The sequence below is a fragment of the Zeus faber genome, assembly GCF_960531495.2.
Source record: "Zeus faber genome assembly, chromosome: 14".
NCBI classification, from domain to species: domain Eukaryota; kingdom Metazoa; phylum Chordata; class Actinopteri; order Zeiformes; family Zeidae; genus Zeus; species Zeus faber.
Genome location: NC_137200.1, coordinates 26,549,245 through 26,566,307, shown reverse-complemented (window position 1 = coordinate 26,566,307; position 17,063 = coordinate 26,549,245).

Here is a 17,063-nt window from a genome sequence, read left to right as displayed (position 1 = left end):
CCACCCATCCATCCATCCATCCACCCACCCACCCATCCATCCATCCACCCATCCACCCATCCATCCACCCATCCATCCATCCACCCACCCACCCATCCATCCACCCATCCATCCATCCACCCATCCACCCATCCATCCACCCATCCACCTATCCACCCACCCACCCATCCATCCATCCATCCATCCATCCACCATCCACCCACCCACCCACCCATCCATCCATCCATCCCTCGGTGCATGTGTTCTTCCTTCCAGCGTAGTCCTCTCACAGTCACTAACTACATGATATTGAAAAAGCTTGTCAAAATAAGCATTAATAATAGGACGGCTTTGTTTGTCTCTAAAAACCGTGCCACAGCTGAGCGCCATCCGATGCTAAAATGCAAAAAAAAAAAAAAAAAAAAGGAACGTCTTTAAGGGCCTGCTGCTGTTTGACATCCTCTTCCAAGTCTGCTGTGGAGCCGTTCAAGCACCTTTTCCACCTTCTGCATATGAACAAGTTAATGGGTGTGCAGGGCAAAAACATAAAGCTGTCACATAGACCAGTTCAAATACGAGCCTGAAGGAGACGGGAGACAAAGACTAGACGTCCTCCAAGCAACTACACCGACAAACCTGCTGAGCCGGTGACTGCAGAGCTGGATGCCCTTTGTTTTAGGGAAACTAATACACCCAGGTCCACCAATGAGGGCGTGGCACAAGAGTAGCTCCAACACCGTCGTAAAGTTTGCGACGACGCGGTTGCGGCGGGGCCCCGATCCCAAACGACGACGAGGGGGCCCGACCTTGGAAAGGGGTGGGGCACCTGACACGGTGGTGCCAGGCCGACGGTGGGCTTCGGAAAGGAGGCGGCAGAGGACCTACACTGTGAGCAGCGTCGGGCAGCTCGGTGTCAACATCACCGGTCAGGTCAGGCCTCCGCAGCCACAAGAACAGAACTGAGAGTCTCAGAAAGAGCTTCTTCCCCCCCAAGCCACAAGGACGCGGAACTCTCGTCACAGACTAGGACCCACCTCAAAAATACTGGGTTCACCTCACCGCTTTTATTCTTGTACACATTGTACTTTATACCCCTCGATATTTATTATCCTCTACATTGTTCTCATTTCGCAAACATTGCACTATATATATAAAGATACTGTACACGTACATTATCTGGTTGATTGCTGGTATATTTAAAATGCAGAATATAGATTTTTTATTTTATCTTACTCATACTTTTCATTTTACTTAATATTTTTTTATTTTACTTTTTCTAGTAGTAACACACACAAATATCTCAAAGGCCTATCAAACATAAATCAACCATCTCCAACTTCGCCGCCCTTTGACACTGAATCACGCCCCTTTTTAAAACGCCTAACCTGGTCATACGTGGTGTCGTCACAAATTAACATTACATTTAGCAGATGCTTTTATCCAAAGCGACTTACAATTATTCAAACACCGAGGGACGCAGCCATCAGGAGCAATTAGGGGTCAAGTGTCTTGCTCAAGGACACTACAGCGTGCTAGCAGGAGGAGCCTGGGATCGATCCAGCAACCTTTAGATTACTAGACGACCAGCTCCACCAGCTCTACCTCCTGAGCTACCATTCCCCATTAAACCACTAACGATGCCGTACCCTTCGAGTGAATCGACAAAGTCGGTCTGATTCATGGAGCAATCATTCCTGACATTTTGCGATAATGCTGACAAGCATCGCTAATGCCGACCATTATTATCGCTCTGTGAGAATTGCAACTTTCCCCGGCAATGTTTTGCAGACACGCTCCCAGACCCGCTGAGAGAAACGGTCTCCGGGTGCGTCCTGGCTGATCTGCCCTCCGGTCCCCTCTCGGCCACCTGTGCCCGGGATACCTTCCGGGGGAGGCCTGAAGAGAGACAATTCGGACAGTGAATGGCGATTCAAAGACCCCCTCGGAATGTTGGGGGCGGAGGATGTCTTGGTCCTCGGCCAAGCGTTGGGTGTGAGCCCTCGCATCCTGATCAGGCACGAGAACCCGGAGAAGCAAAGTGCGTCGCCCTGCCCGCGCGACGCGCGCACGGGGGCAGCGTGTAGGAGTCACTCGAAATAGCCTCGCGACAAGGCGGCATGAGATCCTGTGCGGCGGAAGGATTCCATTTATCTGGAGGACTTTCTGAAGTCGGAACGCGTTCGCACTGCCCTTCTCCCTCTGGTGCACGTAGGGAAACGCTATTACTTTTTCTTCTTGTGTTGAAAGCCCCAAAAAGGGAGAGAAATTGTTGAAATTTTAGACCAAATATTAATCACTCTGTCCGCAGTGAGTATTGTGCCTAAAATCAATTATTTGAAATAAAGCGGAGCTGCTGGATTTACCCATTACCCGGGCTAATGGAGGACACTTTTTTTTTTTTTTTTGGAGCACCAGAAATGAAGGACAGCCTTATTTTGCTTCGCTTTAACAATGTTCCACAGCTATTTTTGTCATCTCCACCGTGATCTCAGCACCAAGAAGGCCATGGTGCCCAGGGTAGGTGTTTGGATGAATAAAAGCCAATGAGCTCTCCCGCCCGGCCTGACAAGGCCCGGAGTCCGAGACCAGGTTAATGGGACGCCGCTCGGACACAAATTAAATCTGCGTTCGGAGGAGCCTCATTTTTCAACACACACTATTTTTGGGGAAAGTCAAGGTCTCACTTGACACTTTTTGCACACGTTCGTTTGAAGGCTGCGTCCTGTTCAGCAGGAAACGAGGGTTTGACTTTTTAACCCGCAGAGGATGGGTGTCGTCACCGCTTTCTCTTCTCTTACTTAATGCTGCTTTCTGCACCTCCTCCTGCAACCTGGATTTTTGCATAAAATTAACCATTTTTATTTCTTATTTTATTTTTACATCACTCTTTATTCTATTTTATTTTTTTTATTCTCCATTTTCTTCTGTTTTTTTATGCTAATTGTCTGTAGCGAAATTCTTAGTATATGTAAATGTAACTGGCAGAATAAACTGATTCTGATCATGAATAAACTGTTTCTGATTCTGAGTTGAAGCGAGGGGTGACACGTTGTAAGAAGAAGCATAGAAGCCGCCACCAGACGCCATCAACCACCACTCTGGTGCACTTCCTTTGTTCCAGCCTTTAAACACTATCACAGCCAGTGGTGGAAGAAGGGCTCAGACCTATTACTATTACTATTACTTACTTATCTGATCAGCCACAACATTAAAACCAGTGACAGGTGATGTGAATAACATGGATCGTCTGGTTTCAATGGCACCTGTCAAGGGGTGGAATGTATGAGGCAGCAGGTGAACAGTCAGTTGTTGAAGTTGATGTGTTGAAGCAGCGTAAGGAGCTGAGCCACTTTGACAAGGAGCACATTGTGATGCTGGACGACTGGGTCAGAGCATCTCCACAACCGCAGGTCTTGTGGGCTGTTCCCGCCATGCAGTGTTTACTACCGACCAAAAGTGCTCCAAGGAGGGACGACTGGTGAACCGGTCGACAGGGTCATGGACACCCAAGGCTCATTTATGCACGTGGGGAGTGAGGTCTAGCCCGTCTGGTCCGATCCCACAGAAGAGATACTGTAGCACAAATTTCGGAAAAAGTGAATGTTGCTATGATAGAAAGGTGTCAGAACACACAGTGCATCACAGCTTGCTGCGTATGGGAGCGCTCAGAGTGTCCATGCTGACCCCTGTCCACCACCCAAAGCTCCTACAATGAGCCTCAGAACTGGACCATGGAGCAATGGAAGAAGGTGGCCCATTCTGATGGATCAGTTTTCTTCTACATCATGCGGATGGGCGGGGTTAAGGGTCCGATCCGATGGAGCATCTGTGGGATGTGCCGGAACAACAAGCCCGATCCATGGGGGCCCCACCTCCCAACTTCCAGGACTTAAAGGATCTGCTGGCGACGTCTTGGTGCCAGATGCCACAGGACACCTTCAGAGTCCGGTGGAGTCCATGCCTCCACGGGTCACAGCTGTTCTGGCGACACGGGGGGGAGCTGCACAGTATTATTAGTGGTGGTTTCAACGTTGTGGCTGATCAGCATAAGTACAAACACCATGACACAAAATGACTTGTAAAAAAGTACTCATCATATACAGTTTTCTGATCGAACATGAATACAGCATAAAGGGCTGCTGTAGCTTTTTTTTTTTTTTTTTTTTTTTACAGGTGAGTGCTCGTGCAAATCTAAGCAGAAATGTGTAAAGCAAAAAATGGTTAAACGGTTAAAATAGTGCGGCTGCATCAGAAATATGAGAGAGAAAATATAGAGGTATATTTGTTCGATATTTGAGATATTTGCTTTGAAATGTCTTGAAGCCTTGAATCTGAATATACTTCAGTATAGGTTCTTGAAAAAATGTACTTAAGTGCTGCGTACTTACTTTCCACCACAGACTGAAGTCAAGACTCTCATAATAGTTTATGACATACTGTATTTCAATGCTATTTTTCTGTTAGGGTAGGTTTATGGTATTTCACGTCGCCAGATTCATCGGCTGCTGCTGCAGTTGTTCGGCGATCGCGAGCACCGGAGACCAGAGAAGTCGCGGTTCCCTTTTTCGGACGCCGCCGCCCAAAGACAGCCACGCCGCGGAGAACGACGCCGCACGTGGAGGCGACACAGTGGCGAGCCGTGGCGAGTTAGCGCAACATCATGCCGCATCTTTGGTTAAAACGCTTTATTCCCAACTCTCCGCCATGAGGCCTCAGACACTCCTCAGCGGCGGTTGAGTTAAAGAAATTGTCAGCCCGGGCCCGGTCTCGCTCGCATTATTGATCCTTCAAAAACCCTGTTAGATTTGAGATCCAGCTGCACACACACCACTTTGCCGGCGGATAAGTGACACTTAACTAAATTGGCTCCACGGCATTAAAGAAAGTAAGTGTGTATTATTGTGGCTGGACTTGGTTCAGAAAATGAGTTCATTTTGATGCCCAACACTTCCACCCCCTCACGTCCACCTCAACACACACGCGCGCACACATACACACATACACACACACTGCAGCCAGCAAGCTGGGCCGGTTCCAGAGGCTGCTAAGTGGTTAGGACTGCGGCACTCCCCTTTTTAAATGTGTTTTATCTCTCTTTTTCATTCAAACCATTTCCCAATGTCCGTCTGAATTATTGGTCTCTGGAGACGCCGGGGCTTGGCTGTGTTACCCGGACTCCATCGACTCGGGCGACTTAGCCAAGAGGCTAGGCATCAAGGTGGCACGGTGTCCATAAACCTCCGTCTGAAATGTGTAAACCTCGTCATGCAGCGACAGAGTCGCCGTGGTCTCTGTTTCCGAGCATCCAAAATCCTGCTGGCTTTGATCTATAACGCTGCCAAGTTGTTTGCCGCTGATTTTGCTATTGGAGCAGCAGCTTCCTTTCAACATCTTTAAAACAGCACATGCGGCCCTTAAATATTGCCATTGATGCATCGCTTTGTGTGATATTTAGTGTGGTTTCTAAAATGTAGATTTTTTTATTTTCACATTGATTTGGGTGGCTCATATAAAGGGGAGTAGACAAAATTCTGGTAAATACCAGATAAACAACTAGGCAGACTCATTACTGTTGTCCTATAATAAACGTGAGTTGGATCCTCAACACGTGCAACTTTAAAGACCTATATAGATGATCTATTACAATGATTTAAACTTTGCATGACTTCCTCTCACATTCTGCAAAGACAACACAGGTCATTTCATTTCATTTTTAGTCCCCCGAAAAAAAAAGCTCTGAACGAGGCTACCCAGCTCGCAGCATACGTTAGGTCTGGCGAAGCGCAAAGCCTGCTTCACACCGACTACGACAAACGAACAAGAAGAACAAACAGGAAGTCCAGTCATTCCAACGGGGGGGTCCGGATTCAGCGTGCGAAAAGCCGTGATGCCCTTCGGTGTGGAATTTCCACACAAAAAAGGCAAGCCCTCCCATTTCCCCTGACAACCTGTATCAAGTGATGCGAAACCCAGACGCAGTTCATCTGACGGCCACTAGTCCGATGCGGATACGCATTCAGTGTGAAGTGGGCCTGACAGTACAACGGCCAGCAAACTAAGCTGCAGTCAAAATGTTAACATGGATGTTGAACCTTCAACCACTCGTCCTGCAACAATTAAAAACAGATAAAGCACAATGACCAGTCAACTGAAGCGTCATTTGTAACGGCCTCTGCCTGCATCTAGGTGCATATTTTGGGTCATGGCATGAAGGACAGAGGTGCAGTCCAGCATTTGCGCTGTGCAGTATGTAAGATGTATGTATGAACAGTATGTCGGAAACCAAATACCAATATAATATAATATAATGTAATGTAATTTAATGTAATATAATATAATACAATATAATGTAATGTAATGTAATGTAATGTAATGTAATATAATATAATATAATATAATATAAATAATATAATAAAATATTATGTAATATAATATAATATAATATAATATAATATAATATAATATAATATCTGTCCATAAAAAATTTGAAAACATGCCCGCTGCCTCTTTAATAATTAAAAAGGCCAGGGGAAGAGGGGATGAGGGTCAGACAGTGTTTAATTATTCATCGGGTGGTGGTTCTTGTCCAGTCTCTACCGGACGCCCTACGACCGTCGACGCCTTCACTCACTGTACCTCACGGTGTTTTGGATCGCCAAAATGTCGATGCGTCGCTGAGCTCGTGACGCGGTTCAGGTCGTCCGAGGTGTGGGTTTCGGTCTCTGGTGGTGAGGGGAACGTTGTTTATGCAGTTGTTTTTTTGCTTTCGTTTCTTCTAAGTTGGCGTTACTAAGACGGAAAGCTGGTAAACACTAGGAGTCAGACGACCGCAAAATAGTTCAATGCATCACGGCTGACGCAGATGTTTTCTGCAACGATCTTCACTCTCAAAATACAAAATGTTGGCGCTCCTTCTCCAACGAATGCAGAATACAAAAAGGGAAGTTCCGTCGGGCCAGAAAAAGCTCTTGTAGTATTGTCTGTGTCAAAACCGACTTCCTCTTGTGAGGCGTCGCACAGCGAAAGAGCCGACGCATTTCTGTCTCAAAATGCATCATTCGGTGGAGTTGTTTTTGACAAAATGTCTTTCCGCGCTGCCATTTCTGACTGAAAGGGAGACCATGGTTTGTTGTTCACGGTGAAATTTTGGGAGTTTGCGGCGCTCCCTGCCACATGGGGTTTTAGTGCTGCATAGTATTAATTTTGTGCATTTTGGGTCATGATAGAAAAATCCAAGACCTATTTAAAATTAGAAAATAACGCAGTTTTTGAATTTAAATTTTATTCTTTTGATTATTTTATTATTACACTTTGTAAATGCATTTCGCTTCGCTTTTATTGTCGCTAACCAACGGCCTTCTTTAAGGTAACGCACTTTGAGTTACATGTCGTGCATGAAAGGTGCTATACTAATGAAGGTTATCATTATTATTATTTTTACCATTATCTGGAAATAAACCATTGTGTGGGGGTTTTTTTTATGCATGTGGGAGGGAGATTAAAAAGGGAAGACAGAGAGCGAAAGAGAGGAAGAGAGATTTAATGGCTCAATGCCTTCTTTGTGCAAAAAAACAAAACAAAACAAAAAAACCCAACAAAAAACCCGCACCGAAAGTCACACATGACAGACACGTCCAGCGACAGGAAGGAACAGCTGTCTGTCTTAGTCGCGGGAGCACGTGTTTGTGAACCCACATGTGTGGATGTGCGTGCGAGAGAAAGACAGTAAGGCACAGAGAGCGAGCAGAGCGAGCGAGCGAGAGAGAGATAAAGTGTCGTCTGCCTTCGGCTCTGACAGCCACTTGCCGTCTCGGAGTGGACTTTCAAGGCGCGCGAGCAGAGATGGGCCCACGGTTGCATTAATAGCACTTTTAACGGTTACGCTGCCTTGCTCCCCATGAGAGGAAGGAGCCTCTGACCTGCCTCGCTCGTTCTATTGTCCACTCACACCGTCACCGGCTGCCTGCGAAATGGCTGCACCGCCCATGCGCCCACTCTTCATCACTCCTCACCACTCCTTCATCGGCGGAAAAACCCGCGTAACGGGGAGAAGCAATTTGGACCCGCGGCGCCGACGTAGCGAGAGCGGCCACATCTTTAAGCCGACGTAACTCCTTGCTCCTTCCTATCGGGATCTCTGCCGCCGCGGCGGTGGGCGTCTCGGAGGCACGCGGGCTTCGAGCTCAGCCGAGGATCGTCATTGATTTTGACGCAGAGATTTCGCCCGCTGCACTTGTCGGAGCGATGGCAACGACGACCCGTCGCTGTTGCCTGCGACCCGACTCCTGGTATTCTACTTCCAGATGCTACCTGCAGGCGTGGCACACTGTAGAGTACGAGCCCACAGTCGTCTTGAGGGCTGACTCTTGGCTCTGAATGACACCGGCACCCACGGCACGCCGCCCCTACCTTTGCCGTGCGTCGCTTTCTTGGCACGGCTCATGAATGCTGCATGACATTCACGGCATTATTATATCGATATTTCAATGAACGCCCACGCCGACGCCATTTCAACAACGTGTAGGATTAGAGCTTTCATTTGCTCCGGCACCTCCGCGGCGTCAAGAGCACTTCCTGCAGCCTGCGCTCTGCCGGGCCGACGGGCACTCTTGCACCTTCTGACCTACATAGAGATGAGCGGCTCACAAAAATTTGCGCTGCGTTATCCAAAACCGCTCCGCGGGAGGCCAATAAAAGGGGAGTTTAGATCCACTGGATCCGCTGCGCGTGGGCATTTCTGCTGGGTGGGAGGGGGGAAAAGGAAAGAAAAGGAAAGAAAAGAAAAGGAAAGAAAAGGAAAGAAAAGAAAAGAGCTCCGGAAGGCTTTCGAAATCAAAAAGATTAAAAAATAAAAATAAAAAATTTTAAAAACCCAATCGTTTTTTTTCTCCTTGAGGCCTTCATCTAAACATACACCTCATGACGCGTCGACCCTTGAATTCTCCCCTTTCCATGGTGTGGTTTGCGAGCGCCTCTGTCTCGGGTGAGAATACGTCGGCCGACTCCAGGACCAAAAGAAGGCCCATCGCCCCGGCAGCGGAAAGACACAGAATCACATCCCTCGCGATGGCGGCAAAGAGGGGAAGTTGAATCAGGCCTTTCGCTTGAACCTAAACAAAGGGCCACGTATTGGTTCCATCTTTCGAGGTCACGTCTCGTGCTTCCTGTGTGTGCGGTCGCTGCCGGCGAGGAGGGAGTGTGCAGACATGTGCTGCCGAGAGATAGCGGTAAACGGCAGGTTTTTTTTTTTTCTTTTTTTTTTTTTTTTTCTCTTCTCTCTCGCCGACTTTCACCGACTCGTTCGATTGGCGGACGGAGCCCACGAAGGGGCGAGCGGAGGAACCGCCAGGCTCTTTAGTTGAAAGCCGTCGTTTCCTTTTTTCATTTGGATCCCCCCCCCCCCCCCCCCCCCCCCCCACCCCCGCCCCTCGTCATTTGGCGCATTGGACCGAGAACAGAACCCCGCTCGTGACGGGTGTTGCAGCCGGTGTCAAGCTCAGGGTGTAGAGGGATGCGGCTGTACGCTGGGAGCCTGTATTATTAGGCCCCCGCTTTCAGTGACCATGAATACCCCCGAGTGCGCTTCTCCGATTAAAGCCAACGAGGAGAAGGAGAAGGAGCCGCACTGCTTCACGGCTTAACCTACACTTCATCTCACGTGTCTGGGGGGGGGGGATACTGAGAAGGCATGGGCGCCAAAAAAATAAATAAATAATCTAAGGAGCCCGTGACCTCCTCAAGGGTGTTCGCAATAGGCAAACTTCTGTCCTTTTCTCATCTCCAGATACTTTAGGCGATCGTTACGTCGGGACTTTATCGGGATCCCCGGGAAAGGCAAGCGCTGCCCTTTGGTGGCCACCCCCCGACGCCGCCTCTCCCACCTCCTTGCACGATGGACGGCGTCGCCGAAGCCGAGCAAGTCGCCCCTGGCAAAAACCCGACCGTCGGCGTCCTTCGCACAAGCGGCGCACCTGCCATCCCCCCTCGTCCTGGGGAATAGCCCTGGGTCTCCGGCGGCGGTGGCGGCGGCAGCGGCATCTTGACCGCGGCGGCCTAGGGTCCCCGGCTCCCGGTCCAGAGCGCTGGGCGCGGCGGGCGGGGGGGCGGGGGGGCGGGGCTGTCCGCCCCAAGCGGCATTCGGGCGCAGCACAAGTGAAAAAATCCGCCCTGGCTTTGAGCACGAGTTTTGGCTTTCGGATGCATGACCCCTTCTTATGAAGATGCCGCTGGAACGTATTGTTCTCGTTTCCATGTAAAGCCCTTTTAAACGTACCTACCGACCTGCACACGCTGTGCCGTGCAGGGAGAGTCAGTCGTTAAAAGAATGTTGTCATTTCAGCGTCCCCCAGGTGCGACTGGGGGGGGGGGGTCGTTTTCAAGTCAGCTCAACGAGGGGGGGCCTGCGGGCGGGCGGATCAGGGTGGGACGGGGCGATAAAGGGGGCGAGGAGCCGCCGCAGCACTGCGGCCAACGGACGCCGGAGAACGTGTCCCTTAAAAAGGGCCCCGCCGCGCAAGGTTTGCCCGTGCCGGGTTTCAAACCGACGAAAGGGGCCCCCGCAATTTAGGAGGAACTTGTTTATCCGCAAAAACGTAACAGCCCGAACGGAGCGGCGGTGACGCACTGTGCACGGCACTTTTTACCAAAAAACTCCACGACTCCATCCTAATTATACCAAGCTAAATATATTGTGTGACAATATGGACACTGCCTGTTCGGGGTTAGTGAAACAACTTGTAAAGCTTACAAAATACATACAAAACCACTACTTCCAACCAAGTATTATCCAGTATGTCTCACATACTCGATAACGCAGTACAGCGCATGTATTGTTTAAAAGTACCAAACTAGATTGTCGGCGGTGCTTTGATCAAGCCGCCCTCCTCGGTACGTGCTGATGGACGGAGCGCTACCCTCCCTCCTCCAGACCGCCGGGAACGCCGTGCAGCAACCAGCAGCGGGTCAGATGTCGCCGAGCACCGCGGCAAAGTTGCAATGGACGCGCCGCCCCGCGCCGGCACAGCTCTGCCCCCCCCCCGCTCCCTCGGCCGCCGGGCCGGGCGGGGGCGTTTTTCGGCGTCGCGTCCCCGGCGACGAAACAGGGAAAGGGAGGCGAGGGGTCCCAAAAGTGAAAAGTGGAGAGGCCGGTGGGCAGTTTTTTTTTTTTGACAAAGAAACAAAACGCCGAGTGGGGACGGCGGCTCCACACCGGTCGCCCGCGGGGAAGGCGGCCCTCCCCCTCCGCTCCAATCCGAGCGACAACCCAAACGGGAATACAACGGACGCTGGTCACCCGGGGCGATTGCGGATGGGCGGGCCGCCGCCGCCACCGCGGTTTCATTATGGAGGAAAAGGAATAAGGACCACCACAGTAAATACCAGGCAGCGTGAGGGACTGTGTGGCTCAATGTAAATTGAATGCCCCGTCCTCTGAGTGCACTGGCTTATGTAAGCTGCTGCCTGTGTCGCCCCCACCACCACCACCAAGTCCTCCATTCCTCCGTTTCCTTTCCCTCCACTAGCAGCATCCATCCACCCCCACCCCCCCATGCCTCGCACCTCGCAGACACGTTACAGGCCTCATCCTAAATGGGGGGGGGGGGGGGGGGGAGACTCCTGCATCCCTCCTTTCTGCTGCCACCTTGAAAACAACACCCCGATTCCTCCATTCCATCATCGTCTGCCCTGTTCCACGTTGCACGCAGCGGTGTTGCAACGCTCTTTATCAACACGCGCGCGCACACGCACACGCCGGCGCACCATGGCGGACAAAGGTTGACGGCTTTTTCTGGAGAATGATTTGGAACGGTTCCAACCCCCCCTCCCCCTCTTTTAATTTCTGCCTCTTGGCCTCACTTCTTCCTCTTTCTCTTCCTCCTCCTCCGGCCTCCCTCGCCCCCCCCCCCCCCCCCCCCGCCCCCCACCTTGCCCTCACCCTCATCCTCATCCCTCATCCTCACCCTCACCCGCACCCTCATCCTCATCCCTCATCCTCACCCTCATCCTCCACCCTCATCCTCATCCCTCACCCTCACCCTCGAGCCGTGCAGGACGGTGCAGCGTTCTGCTCGGGCTTCCACGCTGCTGCAAGAGCCATTTTTCAGGCATTTCTGCTTTGTCGAAGCAGCGCACAATAGAGACAGGGAGGATGGGGGGGTGGCGTGCGTGCGTGCGTGCGTTGTGTGGCTGTGGCGGTGGTGGTGGTTGGGGGGGGGGGTGAAATGCGACAAAGGTTGCGAGCTGGATCCGAAGCTACGGCGCCGCGGGGGTGTCGAGCCAAGGTGAGCCGCTGACACCTCCCCAGACAACAACAGAGCGGACGAGGGACGGAGGCGGCGGCGGCGGCGGCGGAGGCTCTCGCCGCGTTCGCGGGCGATGACTTTGACGTCGCTATCTCGCGCTCGGCGTCAGCCTCGCACCGCGGGGTCCCTCCGGCGGAGCGGCGCGCCGCGCATACCTCCACAGCGCGGCTCGATCCCCACCCAGCCCGCCCGCCCGAGCCCGCCCGACGCCTTCCACGACGCGGCGGCGGCGGCTGGAATGTGCGGTGAAAGAAGGACGGGGCTTGCTTACCTCCGCGTCTCAGCTGCGCTCGACCCTGCCCGCTCGCATCCCGGTCCTCTCCGCACGCTCCCTCCTCCGCTCGGCCCATGACAGCATTTCACTGCTGTCTGCCTCCACGGTGACGGCCCTTTTTTTTTTTTGGTTGGTTGGTTTTTTTTGGGGGGGGGTTTCGGCGCTGCTCTTTTTCTGTTCTCGTTCCCTCTTCTCCTGCCGCGGTCGACCCCCCGTCGGCGGCCTTCTTCCTCCGTCCAAAAAAAACCCCCAAAAAACCCAATAGATTAATAAATAATACTTCCCGGTCTCGGCTCCTCTGTCCTGCGGTTTCGGTCAAAAGAGGCGCAGGTTGATCTGCGCCGTCCTCCTGCACGCACGCACGAACACACACGCACGCACACGCACACCCTCCCTCTCTCTCTCTCTCTCCGATTCTATCCCATTCACATCACGGCGGAGCCAGCCCCCTCCTCCTCCCCTTCTCTCACGGCACGGAGCGCGTCCCTCCTCCCCCTCCTCCCCCCCGTCATAAAGAGGCTGCGAGGCGGCGGCGAGCGGCGCTGGGGTCGGACGAGCCTCCCCTGTCGTCGGCTGAATTCGGGTCGCCCCCCCCCTCCCCTCCCCTCCCGGAAAAAAAAGTGCTTTATTGGCAACACCGTCAACGCACAATGAGGAGCGGCGCCGGGGAGCGGTGCGCAGCAGAAAAAAAATTAAATAACAATAAAATAAATTATATTATTAATAATAATAATAAGAAGAAAGAGGTGAACAGACGCTTCCAGGCGCCGCGAATCGTGACGGTGTATTTACACGGGAGATGAGCTTCGCGTCTGCGGCCACTTAATCTGTCCCCACGCCGGAGCCCGTCGCCTCTTCCTCTCTCTCTCTCCCCCCCGCCCCCCCCCCCCCTCTCCCCCCTCTCCCTCCTCTCCCTCTAATCTGTGTTTTCCACGCCAATGGCCGCCCCCGCTTTGAAAGAGAGCGTCGTCCGCACCCAGCGCATCCCCGGCGCCTTCCCGAAAACCACCAAACACACAGGGAGGGGGGCCGGTGCGGGGGTCGGGGCGGCGATCGCCGACGGGTGGGCGCGTGGGTGGTTGGGTGGTGGTGGTGGTACCGTGCACGCAGACACGTGGGTGGAAGCCGTAACCGAACGTTCGTCCCGCCGGGGGGGGGGTTAAAAATGAGCGTCGTGCCGCCGGCGTCACAACGCGCCTCGCCGGCGCACGCTCGCTCCTCCGCTCCGGGGGAGGAGCGCGGAGCCCTGGACCGGAGATCCGATCGTTCGGCGACGCGCCGTAAGATTGCGCTGCGGCAAAGCGAATGGCCGGCTCCCACCACCACCCCCCTGATTACTGTATGGGGTCTGGGGCCCTGCCGCGGCCATATGGCCGAGTCACCAGGTCAGCGGCTCTGGTCAAGCTCAGAGCCGAGCAGGGGGGCGGGGGGTGCGCGGATCACGTCCGTGGGTGGGTGGTGGTGGTGGTGGTGGTGGTGGGTGGTGGTGAGCTCCTAAAAACAGAAAGAAACAAAAAAAAAAGATAAAGAGTCAGTGATAAACCGCCAGCGTGCAGCACAGCGGAGCACGCTCCCTGGGCCAATGGGAGACAAATGGTTTTTTTTTTTTAAACTTGCGCGTTATGTTCTAAGAGAATACAATTAAATTAAATGAAATATATTTATAATAATTACAAAAATACGTTCCTGGCCGAAATATTTTCAATGCCGATGATGTTTTGTGTCAGTCGCATCAGTGCTGATAAAAACCGAACAAACAAACAAGACGTAGATGTTGATGAGGGTGGTGTTTTTAACCGCGGTAGAGCCGCCTGGTGCCGAACCAGCTAGAAATAAAGCAGCAGACCTTCATCCCGAGGACTGACAGTGACACCGCGTGGAGATGTTGTGGTTTGTGCAGCTGGAGACCTCAAACCCTGATCTTTTTTTTTTTTTTTTTTTTACTTGATTTAATTGTATTATTTTTGCTGTGAGGCTGAGCAAGAAATGCAGCAAATAGAAAGAGGGGAACTTTCAGTAAAGTGCCGAAATAAAAGAAGTTGATCTGCGTATGGCGCTTTATATTAAAAGGCCATCATATGGAGAACAAATAAAGGGTTTAAGCAATATATCCAGACAAGTTTATGCAAAAGAGAACACAAAAAAAACCCAAGTAGAACTAAATGTGTCAAATCCTGAATCAAATTGCATAAATAACCTTTCAAAAATGCATATCGTTAAATTTTCCATCCTGACTAGGAAAGTAAAAACATTGATCTGTATCCGTTTTGTTTTGATGCCTCTAGATGATTAACATCAGCGGGAGACACCGAAAGATGACCTTAAAATGTACAAATGGTGAATGACTGAACCATTACCTGTGGGCTTTAAAGGGGCAGTTGGGAGTTTGTCAGTTTATACCTGATCCTCCATGTTCCCATCAGGCATTCAGTGCAAGTGACATGGGACGAATCCACATCTCAGGCAAACCTAACATGATGCCACAGTCGTCTGACTTTGAAAATTCAAGGAGTCACATAAAATAAAAAAAGGTTGAATTTGAGTTTAGTTTCTAAATTTGCATTGTTACGGGTGCTGTGCCGAGTTGTGTGCTATTTTTCCTGTGCATTTACTACATATCTCGAAAGATTAGGGTGCACAGAGATAACAAAAAGAGAGCTTGCAAGAATTGAATTAATTAAATAAATAAATAAATAAATAAATAAATACACAAAGCGATTGAAACTTTGCAGTACTTCAGACATTCTAGGACCTGTCCGGAATGTTTCTCTGCTAGTTTCTGTGAAATAAAAGCCCGCCTGCGCCAACACGCTTCTATACATATATTACAGGGATGCAGGTCATCTCTGCAGCAAACAGGGCATTTTGCATCAAAATTGAACATGTTTATATTTTCCTGAAATGTGGTCTTCGCACTGAACAGATTTTGGATTTGTCCTCCATCACCAGCATTGAAGGCCTGATGGGAGCATTGAGCCACAAGGCTCAAGTGCTGCTGAGATGAAACCTGGCCATGTATTACATGACGAGTGAATATAAAATAGGGTAAACCCCTTGTCTGACTGGAGCTGCAGGTTGTGGAACAAGATGCACTGGCGAGTGTATAATAATTAAGCCGCTCTTGATATCAGCACAGGGAAGTGATTTATACAAATGAAAACCTGAAAGTCACATGGGTTGCTAAAAGTAAAAACTAGACGGCAACATCACCGATTGATTGTTTTTCCAATATGCTGTTGCTTTGATGTGTTGGGAGCAGGGCAGTTAAGTTATATCTCAGCTTGTTTGATCATCAAAATATTGATGTAAAAAAAATATATATGCATTTTTTTTTTAAATACTGGAATGCTGTTACTTACTGGTCCACCACGATGCAGCATTTGGGAAGACAATCGCCCTTCAGTTTCTATGAAAAGTTCCTCAGTTCCCCTTTTCATATTTATTTGCATGGGTTTGCTAAAGCACATTACAGCATAATTGAGTGGGTCAAGGTGGAAATGTGAATTACGATGTGATGTATATTAAGTATTCACATATGGAAATGTCAATTTAGCAGCCCATGAAATATTGCTGTCTTTGACTTGGTATCTGACAAAATCATGAATTAACCCCCACATTACACCGCTTTCAGAGTGGGACCCTCTTTAACAATGCCATCTATTCTGACCACACCTTTATATTATTTTGATGGTTATGCAGATGAAAAAAAAACAACTGTTATAAACTCACAGAATCTGAAAATTGTGAAGACATTTAATATTTGCTGGCAGTCCCAGCGCCTCCGACGACGCGTCCACCCCCTGAAGGTTAAAATAATTGACTCTCAGCTCTCACGGCAGCCGTTCTTTCACATTTCTGTATTTTCCAAGATTTTCCTCTGCGAAATTGTATTTTTTTTTTTTAATGACCCTTTAACTCACTTAAACTTGCTAAATGTACAAGTTTACAATCAGAAAATCTGAAAAAGAAAAAAGAAGATTCAAGGTTCCTACCACCACACGACTCAGTACAATAAAGGCTTTTAAATCAATTATGCCACGTTAGTTTACATAAAGTAAAAAATTATGCAAAGACAACTGTACAATTAATTTACATTCTTTCAACAGCTGAACATGGCTTATCTTTTTTTCTATACAAAAACAGTTTCAGTATATACAATTATTACAAGTAGCAAATTGTTATTTAGGGTTTTGATTTGTCTTATTTTACACAGTTGATAGTGATGTTGTTCACTAGTTTAAGCACAAAATAGAAATGCATTATATTAAGGATCTTAACATATATTACGAAATGACAACCCTATCCCAACTGCGATAACTGAGGCCATATCTTAAAAAAAAAAAAAAAAAAAATACTGTTTCTGACCAAAGCAGATTGCTGTAGTGGTGAAAATGACAAAAACTAATTGTTAAAAAAAAATAAAAAATAATAATAATCTGTGAAATACCATAAAACCAGGGATAAAGACTCAAAGCTCTGGTGCTTTATCTTTCTGCGTCTGTTCCAAG